The sequence below is a fragment of the Rhinoderma darwinii genome, chromosome 3, assembly GCF_050947455.1.
Source record: "Rhinoderma darwinii isolate aRhiDar2 chromosome 3, aRhiDar2.hap1, whole genome shotgun sequence".
In the NCBI taxonomy this organism is placed as follows: Eukaryota; Metazoa; Chordata; class Amphibia; order Anura; family Rhinodermatidae; genus Rhinoderma; species Rhinoderma darwinii.
This window is the reverse complement of record NC_134689.1, coordinates 91,301,684-91,314,220: the sequence shown is the minus strand read 5'-3', so window position 1 is coordinate 91,314,220 and position 12,537 is coordinate 91,301,684.

Genomic DNA, 12,537 nt, shown 5'->3' with positions numbered 1-12,537 from the left:
CCCCCCCCTGTAGAGAACGCCATACAGCCCCCCCCTGTAGAGAACGCCATACAGCTCCCCCCTGTAGGGAACGCCATACAGCTCCCCCCCTGTAGGGAACGCCATACAGCCACCCCCCCTGTAGGGAACGCCATACAGCGTCCCCCCCCTGTAGGGAATGCCATACAGCGTCCCCCCTCCCAAAAAAATGCGACCTACAGTGTGTCCTACAAAATACATGTATCCCCTCTCCACAGGATCTCCACAGGATAGGGGATACATGAGTGATCGCTGGCAGCAATAGGGAGAACGGGGGACTGAAAGTCCCCTGAACTTCTCCATGACAAACCTCAGACTTCCGGCGTCTGTGCAGCTCAATAAAAATGAAAGGAGCGCTGGTCACGCATGCGCACAAGCACGACCGGCGCTCCATTCATTTCTACGGAGCTGCCGACACAGACCCCGGAAGTCCGAGGTTTGTGATGGAGAACTTCAGGGGACTTTCAGTCCCCCGTTCTCCCTATCGCTGCCAGCGATCACACATGTATCCCTTATCCCGTGGAGATCCTGTGGAGATCCTGCGGAGATGGGATACATGTCTTTTGCTCTGTTTTGCGCCTTCAGGACCAGACACCGTTTCGCTCTTTTTAGCACGTGTTAGTTAAATGGCTATAACTTTTTTATTTGTTGGGCTAACGACGTGATTTTTGCGACGTTTTTTCCGTAGACAATGCAGGTTTCATTTTTTATCGTTTTTATGCACACCTTTTTTGCTATTTTAGAATTTTTATTCATAAAGTTTGAAAATAATAGTAAAAAAATAAGCTTTTTTACATTTCAGCTATTTTTTTTTTGGTAATAACATAGTTTTACCCTAAAATAGACCTTTATTTGTGACCGTCATTGTCTACCGTAAATTTTAATATATTACATGTCTATATTAGGGTACTAGGGTCAGCGCTAGCGTTACAACAATGATTGGCGGGGGGGAACGTTTTTTTTTTGGGGTGGGTATTTTATGTGTATTTATTATTTACATTTTTTTTGCACTTTACTTTACTATTTTTTTATTACTATGTTCTGTCCCCCAAAGGTCAAAGAAGACCTTTGGGGAACTTTATATATTTTTTTTCTCTCTTTTACACCATGTTTTTCCACTGTAACTGGAGCTGCACGGCAGCCCCAGTTACAGGGGAAATCAGCCCTCTCATAGTGGCGATTGTCACTAATAGGGCTGTGCTGGGTCTAGTAAGACCCAGCAGCAGTCTGTCACTAACGGCACCCGGCGATCATGTGACCAGTCACATGATCACCGGGAGGAATAGAGACAGCGCCGCTGCTGCTGTCTCTATTCCTGTACACAGCGCGCATTGAGCGCTGTGTACAAGTGATCAGAGAAGACAGAAGCAGCGAAAGCTGCTTCTATCCTCTCCTCAGGGTCCCCGGCAGTCACTGACAGCCGGAGACCCGACATTCAGCTGCCCGATCGCGCGGGCAGCAAGTTAAAACCCGAGCCGTAGAAAGTCTATGGCTCGGGTTTTAAGGACCCTGACCGCTGGCCATAAAAATACAGCCAGCGGTCGGGAACCAGTAAATGGCAGAGCGGGGAAATACCTCCCTGCTCCGCCGTAGTGTTCAGTGGCGTCCCGCTGTAGCAGCCATAGTGGCTGCTAGCGGAGCCTCCGGCCATGGTGGGGGCCCGTGCCGGCGGGCGGCACGGGCCCCCTCATGCCGCGGGCCCCGTAGCAGCCGCTACTGCTGCTACGGCGGTAGTTACGCCACTGGAGTGAACAAAAGAGTAACTCTAATACTTCTGTCATTTTACCACAGGTTTCTGACTCTTGCTTCTGTTCCTTTGTTAGACAGGGGTGCCGGAGTTGTAGAGACTTAAAGAAGCAATTTCATGTGAAGTGTCACCTTTAGGATTTAATTTGTTGAAGAATATTAAGGAGCGCATTTGGCGTAATGAATTTATTGAAGTCTTTACACTATTGCCCTCAGCTAAGAAACATATTGTTCGTAGTGATAAAAAAGATGAAAAGAATGAGGATGATAGGAAGCGTAGTATGCCAAGATATTTTAACAATTGGTTGCAGGCGTTTTGTATATATTCTGCAGTTTTAGGTGAGAAATATCCGGATAAGTGTTGTGGCTTATTTCAACATATTGACATTATACTTGAGGCGTATCGCAATTTTGGCGGTATGGCATGGTACAACTATGATGAAATGCTTAGACAGAAACTGGCAGTTTACCCGTCCATTAAATGGGGGGTTAAGGATGTGGGTGTTTGGCTCAATCTAATGTTACCACAAAGATCCACTCCGGTTAAACAGCAAAATGTTCAAGGTAACCTTAGGAAAGGTGCATGTTTCGCTTTTAACCCCTTAAGGACGCAGCCACTTTTGGACCTTATGACAGCCTCATTTTTTAAATCTGATGTGTGTTACTATATGTGGTAATATTTTGGGAATGCTTTTACCTAGCCAAACGATTCTGAGATTGTTTTCTCGTGACATATTGTACTTTAAGTTAGTGCAAAATTTGGTCGATATATTCAATATTTTTGTGTGAAAAACACCAATATTTAGAGAAAATTTGCAAAAAATTAGCATTTTCTAAATTCAAATGTATCTGCTTGTAAGACAGATAGTTATACCACACAAAATAGTTACTAGCTAACATTTCCCATATGTCTACTTTAGATTGCCATAATTTTTTTGAACATCCTTTTAGTTTTTCTAGGATATTATAAGGCTTAGATCTTTAGGAGCAGTTTCTCAAATTTTCAGGAAAATTTCAAAAGCTTATTTTTTTTAGGGACCAGTTCAGTTCTGAAGTGGCTTTGAGGGCCTTATATATTAGGAACCCCCACAAATCACCCGATTTTAAAAACTGCACTCCTTATAGTATTCAAAACAGCATTTAGAACGTTTCTTAACCCTTTATACGTTTCACAGAAATTAAAGCAAAGTGGAAGGGAAATTTGTAAATTTCATTTTTTTTTGCAGAAATTCCATTTTAATCCATTTTCCCTGTAATACCGAAGGTTTTTACCAGAGAAACACAACTGAATATTAATTGCCCTGATTCTGAAGTTTTTAAAAATATCCCACATGTGGCCCTAGTGCGCTACTGTACTGAAACAAAAGCCCCAGAAGCAAAGGAGCACCTAGAGGATTTTTTTGGCCTTCCTTTTCTTAAATTATATTTCAGGCACCATGTCAGGTTAGAAGAGGTCTTGTGGTGCAAAAATAAAGGAAACACACCAAAAAAGACCCTATTTTGGAAACTACACCGCTTGAGGAATTCATCTAGGGGTGTAGTGAGCATTTTGACCCCACAGGTGTTTCATAGATTTCATTAGAATTGGGCAGTGAAAATGAAAAATGACATTATTTTCAAATAAGATGTAGCTTTACCTCAAAATTTTTATTTTTTTTAACAAATAAATGATGAAAAGCACCCCAACATTTGTAAAGCAACTTCTCCAGAGTACGGAAATACCCAATATGTGGTCATAAACGGCTGTTTGGGGAAGCGACAGGACTCAGAAGGGAAGGCATGCAATTTAGCTTTTGAAGTATAGATTTTGCTGGTTTGATTTCTCGGCACCATGTCGCATTTATAAAGCTCCTAAGGTACCAGTACAGTGGAAAACCCCCAAAAGTGACTTCATTTAGGAAACTACACCCCTTGAGGAATTCATCTAGGGGTGTAGTGAGCATTTTGACCCCACAGGTATTTCATAGATTTCATTAGAATTGGGCAGTGAAAATGAAAAATTACATTATTTTCCAATAAGATGTAGCTTTACCTCAAAATTTTTCATTTTTTCAACAAATAAATGAGGAAAAGCACCTCAACATTTGTAAAGCAACTTCTCCAGAGTACGGAAATACCAAACATGTGGTCATAAACTGCTGTTTGGGCAAGCGGCAGGACTCAGAAGGGAAGGCACGCCATTTAGCTTTTGGAGCGCTGATTTTGCTGGATTCATTTCTCTGAACCATGTCGCATTTGTAAAGCTCCTAAGGTACCAGTACAGTGGAAAAAAAGTGACTCCATTTGGCAAACTGCACCCATTGAGGAATTCATCTAGGGGTGTAGTGAGCATTTTGACCCCACAGGTGTTTCATAGATTTCATTAGAATTGGGCAGTGAAAATGAAAAATTACATCTTGTAGCTTTACCTCAACATTTTTATTTTTTTCAACAAATAAATGATGAAAAGCACCCCAACATTTGTAAAGCAACTTCTCCAGAGTACGGAAATACCCAACATGTGGTCATAAACTGCTGTTTGGGCAAGCAGCAGGACTCAGATGGGAAGGCACGCCATTTAGCTTTTGGAGTACAGATTTTGCTGGTTTGATTTCTCGGCACCATGTCACATTTGTAAAGCTCCTAAGGTACCAGTACAGTGGAAAAAAAGTGACTCCATTTGGCAAACTGCACCCATTGAGGAATTCATCTAGGGGTGTAGTGAGCATTTTGACCCCACAGGTGTCTCATATATTTTATTAGAAATGGGCAGTGAAAATGAAAAATGACATTATTTTCCAATAAGACGTAGCATTAGTTCAAAATTTTTCATTTTCTCAACAAATAAAAGGAGAAAAAGCACCGTAACATTTGTAAAGCAACTTCTTCAGAGTAGGGAAATATCCCACACGTGGTCATAAACTGCTATTTGGACACACAGCAAGGCTCTAAAGGGAAGGAGCGCCATTTAGTATTTGGAGTGGAGATTTTATAAGATTAGTTTTTTGACACTATGTTGCGTTGAGCTATAGTACCAGAACAGTGGTACCCCCGATAAATTACCCCGTTTAGGAAACTAGATCCCTCAAAGAATTTATCTAGGGTTGTAGTGAGCATTTTGACCGCACAAGTGTTTTGCAAAAATGAGTAAACTATAGATGTTGCAGATTTAAAATTGCTGTTTTCCGCATTTCAGTGCCCAATGTGTTGTGCCCAGCTTGTACCACCGTAGACACACATCCCATAAATTGTGAAGCGGGTTCTCCAGAATACAGTAATACCCCATATGTGGTCATAAATTGCCGTTTGGGCACACTGCCAGGCTTAGTTGGACCACCATTTGGCTTTTGAAGCGCCGATTTTGCTTGGTGTTTTAGTGGTATTTTATCTTATAATGTGGGGACATATGTAAACTGGGCGGAGTACATCAGGGAATATGTAAGCTGGGCGGAGTACATCAGGGTATATGTAATATGTGCGGAGTACATCAGGCTATATGTAAGCTGTGAGGAGTACATCAGGATATATGTAAGCTGTGCAGAGTACATCAGGGTATATGTAAAATGCGCGGAGTACATCAGGATATATGTAAGCTGTGCGTAGTACATCAGCATATTTGTTAACTGTGAGGAGTACATCAGGGTATATGTAAGCTGGGCGGAGTACATCAGGGTATATGTCAGCTGGGCGGAGTACATCAGGGTATATGTAAGCTGGCCGGAATGCATCAGGGAATAATAGGATGATGTAATAATGGGAAGAGTGAATAACCCATGGATTGGTGTGGTACGCTTTGAACCAATCCTTTATACACAGGCCGGGTTTATTGGGTATTATACAAAATATCTGCGCTCCAGTGTTGCCTAATCTTTGACTTCTTCGCTAGCCCTATAAGCAGCACAAGGCCCTAAAGTTTCCTCATCTCCGCTGCATCTACAAGGTCCACCTGTGTGGTCCAGCAAATGACGATGTGGGGTATTTAGTGAAATTCTACTGTACCTAAAAAATTAGTCTGGGCCGTCATTTTGCATCATTGCATTTTGAGAGTCATAACTTGTTATTTTTCCGTTGACGGAGCTGTGTGAGGGCGCGTTTTTTGTGGAACGAGCTGTAATTTTTATTGGTTCCATTTTGGGGTACATGCGATTTTTTTTTATCACTATTTATTCCCTTTTTAGGGAGATGAGGAAACCAAAAAACAGCCATTCTAGCACGTTTTTTGTTTTTTTTACAGTGTTCACCGTGCAGTATAAACAACATGTTCACTTTATTGTGCGGGTCGATACGATTACAGCGACACCAAATGTATATTGTTTTTTTTACATTTCACTACGTACCCACAATAAAAATACTCTTTTCTAAAAAAAAATCATCTTCTAGTGTCGCCATTTTCTGACAGCCATAACTTTTTTATTTTTTCGTTGATATCGCTGCTGGAGGGCTTGTTTTATGTGTGACAAACTTTAGTTTCTATTGGTACCATTTTGCGTTACTTGCAACTTTTTGATCACTTTTTATAAAAAAATTTTTGAGACAAGATGACCAAAAAATAAAATGCGGTCATTGTTTTTTATTAAAATTTTTTACGGTGTTCACCGTGCGATAAAAATAATGTGACATTTTTATAGATCAGGCCGTTCCAAACGCGGCGATACCTATTATGTAGAGTTGATCAGGGAAACAGGGCGATTGTTGTTTTTATTATTTATTTATTATTTATTTACTTATTTATTTTTCACATTTTTTTTTACATTTTTTACTTTTTCTTTTACACTGACCTGGGGACTTGAAGATCTGGTCTTCTGATCCCCGATACAATACACTGCACTACTTATGTAGTGCAGTGTATTGTAACGGTCATTCATCAACTGACAGTTAGCGTATTAGGTCCTGCCTCGGGCAGGACCTAATAGGCTTCCGTACCTGGGCAACCAGGAAGCCTAGCAATGGCTTCCTGGTTGCCATAGCAACCATCGCCACCCGCGATCCATTGCGGGGGGGGGCCCTGGGGGTACAGAGGGAGCTCCCTCCCTCTGTAAACCACTATAGTGCGGCGGATGTCATTAACAGCCGCATTGAAGGGGTTAAATGGCTGCAATCGGTGGTAACAGCCATCGCAGCCATTGCAGCGGGATGTCAGCTGTGTATAACAGCTGACAGCCACTGAAGATAAAGCGCGCACAGCTCGTGTGCACGCTTTATCTACAGGGCGTGACTATACGCCCATCTGCGGGAACTCAATTTGTTTCTGGACGTACAGTCACGCCCAACAGCGGGAAGGGGTTAATGAAACAACTGGCAAATGGTATAGTAATTGTAGGTATAAACACGAGTGTTCCTTTTGTGGGGCGCTCACCTCATGTGTAGATGTTTTAAGAAAGCGAGTGAATCAAATCAGCAGCAGCCAAGTACCAAGGAGTTGTTATCAAAAAGCATGGACGCCAGTGATGCTAATAAGAATGCGCCCATGGCTCGAGCATTACCCAGACAGGGAGAAAGCTGAGCTCATTTTTAAGGGTTTCAATGAAGGCTTTGAAATTCCGATGTTTATTGGTCATGGCTGCTGCTGGGTTGAAAATTTGAAATCAGTAGATATGCATAAATCTATTGTTAGGAAAAAGTTGTGTAAAGAATTAGAGTCAGGTAGGATCGCTGGCCCATTTACTACTCCTCCATTTATTAATTTCAGGTTATCGCCTTTAGGTGTAGTTCCTAAAAAGGAGGCTGGGTCTTTTAGACTAAATAATCACCTTTCTTACCCGGAGAAGACGTCTTTAAATGACGAGATAGATAAAGGAAGAGCGTCAGTTACATATGCTTCCTTTGACCAGGTAGTGGCTTTATTAAGACAGTTCGGCCACAAAGCTCTATTAGCTAAGGCTAACATAAAATCAGCTTTTAGATTACTACCGGTTAAGCCTAGCGGATTTAACTCTTTAGGTTTCCAGTTTGATAATGCATTTTATTTTAACAAATGTCTCCCTATGGGATTCTCATTATCCTGTCATTATTTTGAAGCTTTTTCTACCTTTTTGCATTGGGTAGTTCAGGAGCAGATGCCAAATGAAGGTATATTACATTATTTGGATGATTTCTTATTTGTTGGTTACGCTGATTCGGTCTTATGTTTTGAGTTATTAGAAAAATTTATCGAAGTTTTTGGTTATTTTGGAGTTCCACTTTCTTATTTAAAAAATGGTTTTGCCCTGTTATTGTTTAGCCATTTAGGTATTGTTAAAGACTCGGTTAATATGGAATTTAGATTACTAGTTGATAAGTTGTTAAATATCAGAGTTTTGTTAATTGAGCTGCTAGCAAAAAAGAAAACTACGCTACTGGAACTACAATCTTTGCTTGGTTTATTACATTTTGCTACCAGAGTTATTCCAATGGGACACGTTTTTTCTAAAAGACTTTATTTTGCTACGCGGGGTTTAACTAAATATTTGAAAGATGATCTTGGAATTTGGCTTGAATTTGTGAGCAAATTCAATGGACATAGTTGCTGGCAACGAGAATTCGAAGATTCAGATTCACTTTGTTTATTCACGGATGCAGCAGGTAGTAGTGGCTATGGAGCATACTGTTGTGGTAGATGGTCGGCAGAGACTTGGCCAGATTCTTGGATATTGAATAAAGTTGACAAAAATATAGTGTTACTTGAACTTTTTCATGTGCTGGTTGCTATTGTAATTTGGGGTATTGAATTTAAGAATAGAAGAATTTGTTTGTTTACAGACAACAAAGGAGTTGTATTTGCTTTAAATACATTATCATCAAAATATGATCTTACCACTAAGCTGTTAAGACATTTGGCATTGTGTTGTTTATCTTTTAATATATGGTTGAAAACGAGTTATATTGAAGGAAGAAGTCGTAATTTAGCAGATTCTCTGTCTCGTTGTCAGTGGCAGAAGTTTTGAGAGCTGGCTCTGGAGGCAGAGGAAGAAGGGTTCCCATGCCCAATTCATTTATGGTACTTGATCTGGGATTGATTTAGTCTAATAGTAGAAATTCCTTAGCGTCTAGAACATGGGCTGACTATTCAGCTGCATGGAGTGATTGGCTTTCCTTATCTTCAAATTTAGAAGTAGATTATTTGCATAATGATGTTAGTTTCTTTTTATTATTCATCTGTGATTTAATTCAGAAGGAACTTTCTGCGTCCTACATTTTGAAAATTCTAGCAGGAATCTCATTTTTTAGGAAATGAATGGGATTACAACTAGAGATGAGCGAACCGGGACAACCGAACCCGGTTTCGGTCCGAACTTCAGGAAAAGTTCGGTTTGCAGCGAATCCGAACTTCACCGGGTTCGGCCGAACCCGTTTTGACCGAACCCGGCTACATTTTGGCGCCTGCCAAATGTTAGATGTAAAATGGAGGATTTCACAATATCACCTGACATCAGGCTACCCCATAATGCCTTGCAAACGGCTCTCCCAGCCAATCGGGAGGCAGCATAGGGGCGGGCTCAAGCCTGCAATAAAAGTCTATGCACGGAGCTCAGCGGCCATTTTACAGACAGGAGCTGTAGGGATATCATCTCTGTGCAGTTAGGGAAAGTTTTAGGAATCTAAAAGCCAGGAATCCAGCAATCGAAGGGGCTCATCCACTACTCACTACTCAGCCAGTGTGTGAATACGCTTTTATAAGGGGCTCATCCCCGTTGCATCCAACTTGCAATACAGGCAGCCTTTGTAGTAGTACTACAGCACCCAGCATTCCCTGAGTGCACCGCGGCGTGGCTGATAGAAATTCTCATTCATTGCCATTCACCAAGCCAGTGTCAGTGTGAATACGCTTTTAGAAGGGGCTCATCCCCCGGGTTTTGATTCAACTTGCTACACTCCAGCAGTGAAATGTCTGGTAAAAAAAAGGTTGTGAAAGGACGGGGTAGAGGAAAAAACACAAATGCCGTGTCTTCTTCCAGTCCAAATGTTGGATCTGTTGGTGCCAGACCCAGTACCAGCATTTGTGGCACAAGACATGTGCCTAGTTCCACTAGTAGCAGCAGCCATGTGCCTGCTGGTAGTAGTAGCAGTATCAGCAAGCCAGACTTGTCCATCTCCTCCGGTGGGCGGGTTACTTTAGACAATACGGCCATTGTGGACTGGTTGGCTGGCTCGCGGTCATCTCAGCAGGAAGACTCTGACGATCTGGCTTCAAGCCAGGTTTCGTTGGATTCCAGATCCTCTACAGTTCCTTGGCACAGTGACAGTAGTAATATAGGTATTTCTAGCGTTTCCATTCCATCATCTATGTCTTCACTCCCCCTTCCTAGCGGGAAGCAATCTTTCCTGAGAGTCCTAAGAGACATCTCCTCGGGTGCGAAGGAAGATACTGAACAACATAGTGATGATGATTTGTTTTCCGTGAGTCAGCCAACGGAGTGTGTTGCGGCGGTGGTGGAGGTGGAAGCGGTGTCCGAGACGCATAGCTGTGGTAGTGGGGGTGTTGGTGGTGGCAGCCGTGGTGGCAGACGCAGTTTAGAGGGGGGGCATGGAGCCCGCCATGATGTCACATCATATTCACAACACAGTGACAGAAGTGGCGGGGATGATGAGGAGGGCTATAATGATGATGTTGTGGGAACCAGGTGACGAGGTGAGGACGGCGTCAGAGGAGGAGGGTAGTAGTGGCGGCACTGGCTATGATAAACAGCCAAGCCGAGGTAGGGGCAGAAGTCAATCTGCAAAACGTTGCAGCGGTAGGGTCAGCTCAGGAGCCGGTGACGGTGACACTGATGCTGGTGTAGGCTCCCGAAAAAAGCCTGCCAGACAAGGGGCATGCTCGGGTGGTGGTGGTGGTGGTGGACGTGGTACTACCTCTTTACAGTACTCTGCCATGTGGCAAGTTTTCTGTACCTTCCCAGAGGACGAAAACATGGCACAGTGCTGTATCTGCAAGCAGAAAGTAAGGTGTGGGCAGGGCAGCAATGTAGGAACTACCGCTCTACATAAACACATGGAGCGGCATCACAAGGCCATGTGGGACAATCGACATGCCCCACCATCATCATGTACATCTAATGAAGACCCCTCTGCCGCTGCTGCTCCGTGTCCCTATCATCTAAGTAGTAGCCAGGCCTTATCCACCATGTCGTTGTCATCATCATCATCACTGTCATCTAGTGCTTCTCCTACGTCCCGTCAGTTATCCATTACGGAATCGTTGTCCAATAAGCAACAATATATACCCAGTCATCCACTTGTCGTGCGGCTTAATTCACACCTGGCTAAGTTGTTGGTGGTGTAGTCGCTGCCATACCACCTGGTCGACTCCGCCGGCTTCAAGCAATTGATGGCGTGCGCTCAGCCTAGGTGGTGAATACCTAGCCGACATTACTCCAAAACAGCTGTCCCTGCCTTGCACAAGCACGTGGAGGAAAAGGTGTGCCAGTCCTTGCAATTATCCTTGTGCAGCAGGGTACATGCCACCGTCGACACGTGGAGCAGCAACTATGGGCAGGGACTGTACATGTCTTTCACGACCCACTGGGTCAATATTTTTCAGTCCGATGCACCACCGCAGCAATGCCAGGCATTACTACCTCCACGCTTGTATCTTTCTGGTTCAACTCCAGACCCCAGGCGCCTACCATCCTCCTCCTCCTACTCTTCCTCCTCCTCCTTGCCTTCCTCAATGGAGGTCTTCCCGTCCCCGACAGGACACAGCGTATCTTCCACTCCTCCTCCCTCCTCTTTTCATAGGTGCAAGGTGAAGCGCCACAACGCTGTCTTACACCTGCTGAGCCTGGGCGAGAAAAGCCACACAGGGCAGGAGCTGCTGCTGTACATCAAGGAGGAAATCGCACGCTGGCTGTCTCCTCTGAAACTCACACTGGGCAATGTTGTCTCTGATAACGGCAAAAACGTTGTGGCTGCACTGCGTCTAGGTCACCTGACACACGCTCCTTGCATGTTACATGTGATCAATCTGGTCATAACACGCTTCTTAAAGTCATATGTTGGTTTGAAGGGTGTGCTGGCCATGTCCAGGAGGGTTTGCGTTAGCTTTAGACGTTCGTATGCATTTAAGCACGCCCTCCTGGACTTGCAGCGTCAAAACAATCTCCCAGAACACAGCCTGATTTGCAACGCTCCAACACGCTGGAATTCCACACTGCACATGTTGGACCGTCTGTACCAACAGCGGAAAGCCGTGAATGATTTCCTGATGCAGCAGACGGGCAGCGTTTGGAGCCAGTGTAATTTTGAGCTCAGGCACTGGCAGCTGGTTAGAGACGCATGTCGCGTTTTGAGGCCCTTTGAAGAGGCCACACGATTTGTGAGCCGTGACGCTAGCGGAATGAACGATGTTATGCCGCTGATATTCATTATGGAGCAAACGCTCACAGCGATGATTCGAAAGGATGGAGGAAGGATCACATCTGGCTATGGATGTTGAGGAGGAGGAGGAGGATGAGGATGAGGGAACAGGACCTGAAGAGGAGCTGGATTTGGAGATGGAATCACAGGAAGGGATAGGGGACGAGGCAGCCGCACAACATGAAAGTGATGGTGATGACGAGTCTGACGACGACCTTGATGATGGACAACCATGGCAGTATGGGGCGGAGATGGAACCAACCGGGCCCTCTGAAACGCTGGCCAGGATGTCGAGCTGTATGCTTCGTTACTTGCGCGCTGACTGTCGTATTGTTAGCATGAAGCAAAGAGATGAGTACTGGATAGCCACACTTTTAGACCCTCGGTATAAAGCCAGAATGGGGGAGTTTTTTGCGCCTTCCGAGAGGGAGGCAAAATTGGCTTATTATCGAGAAAAGCTAT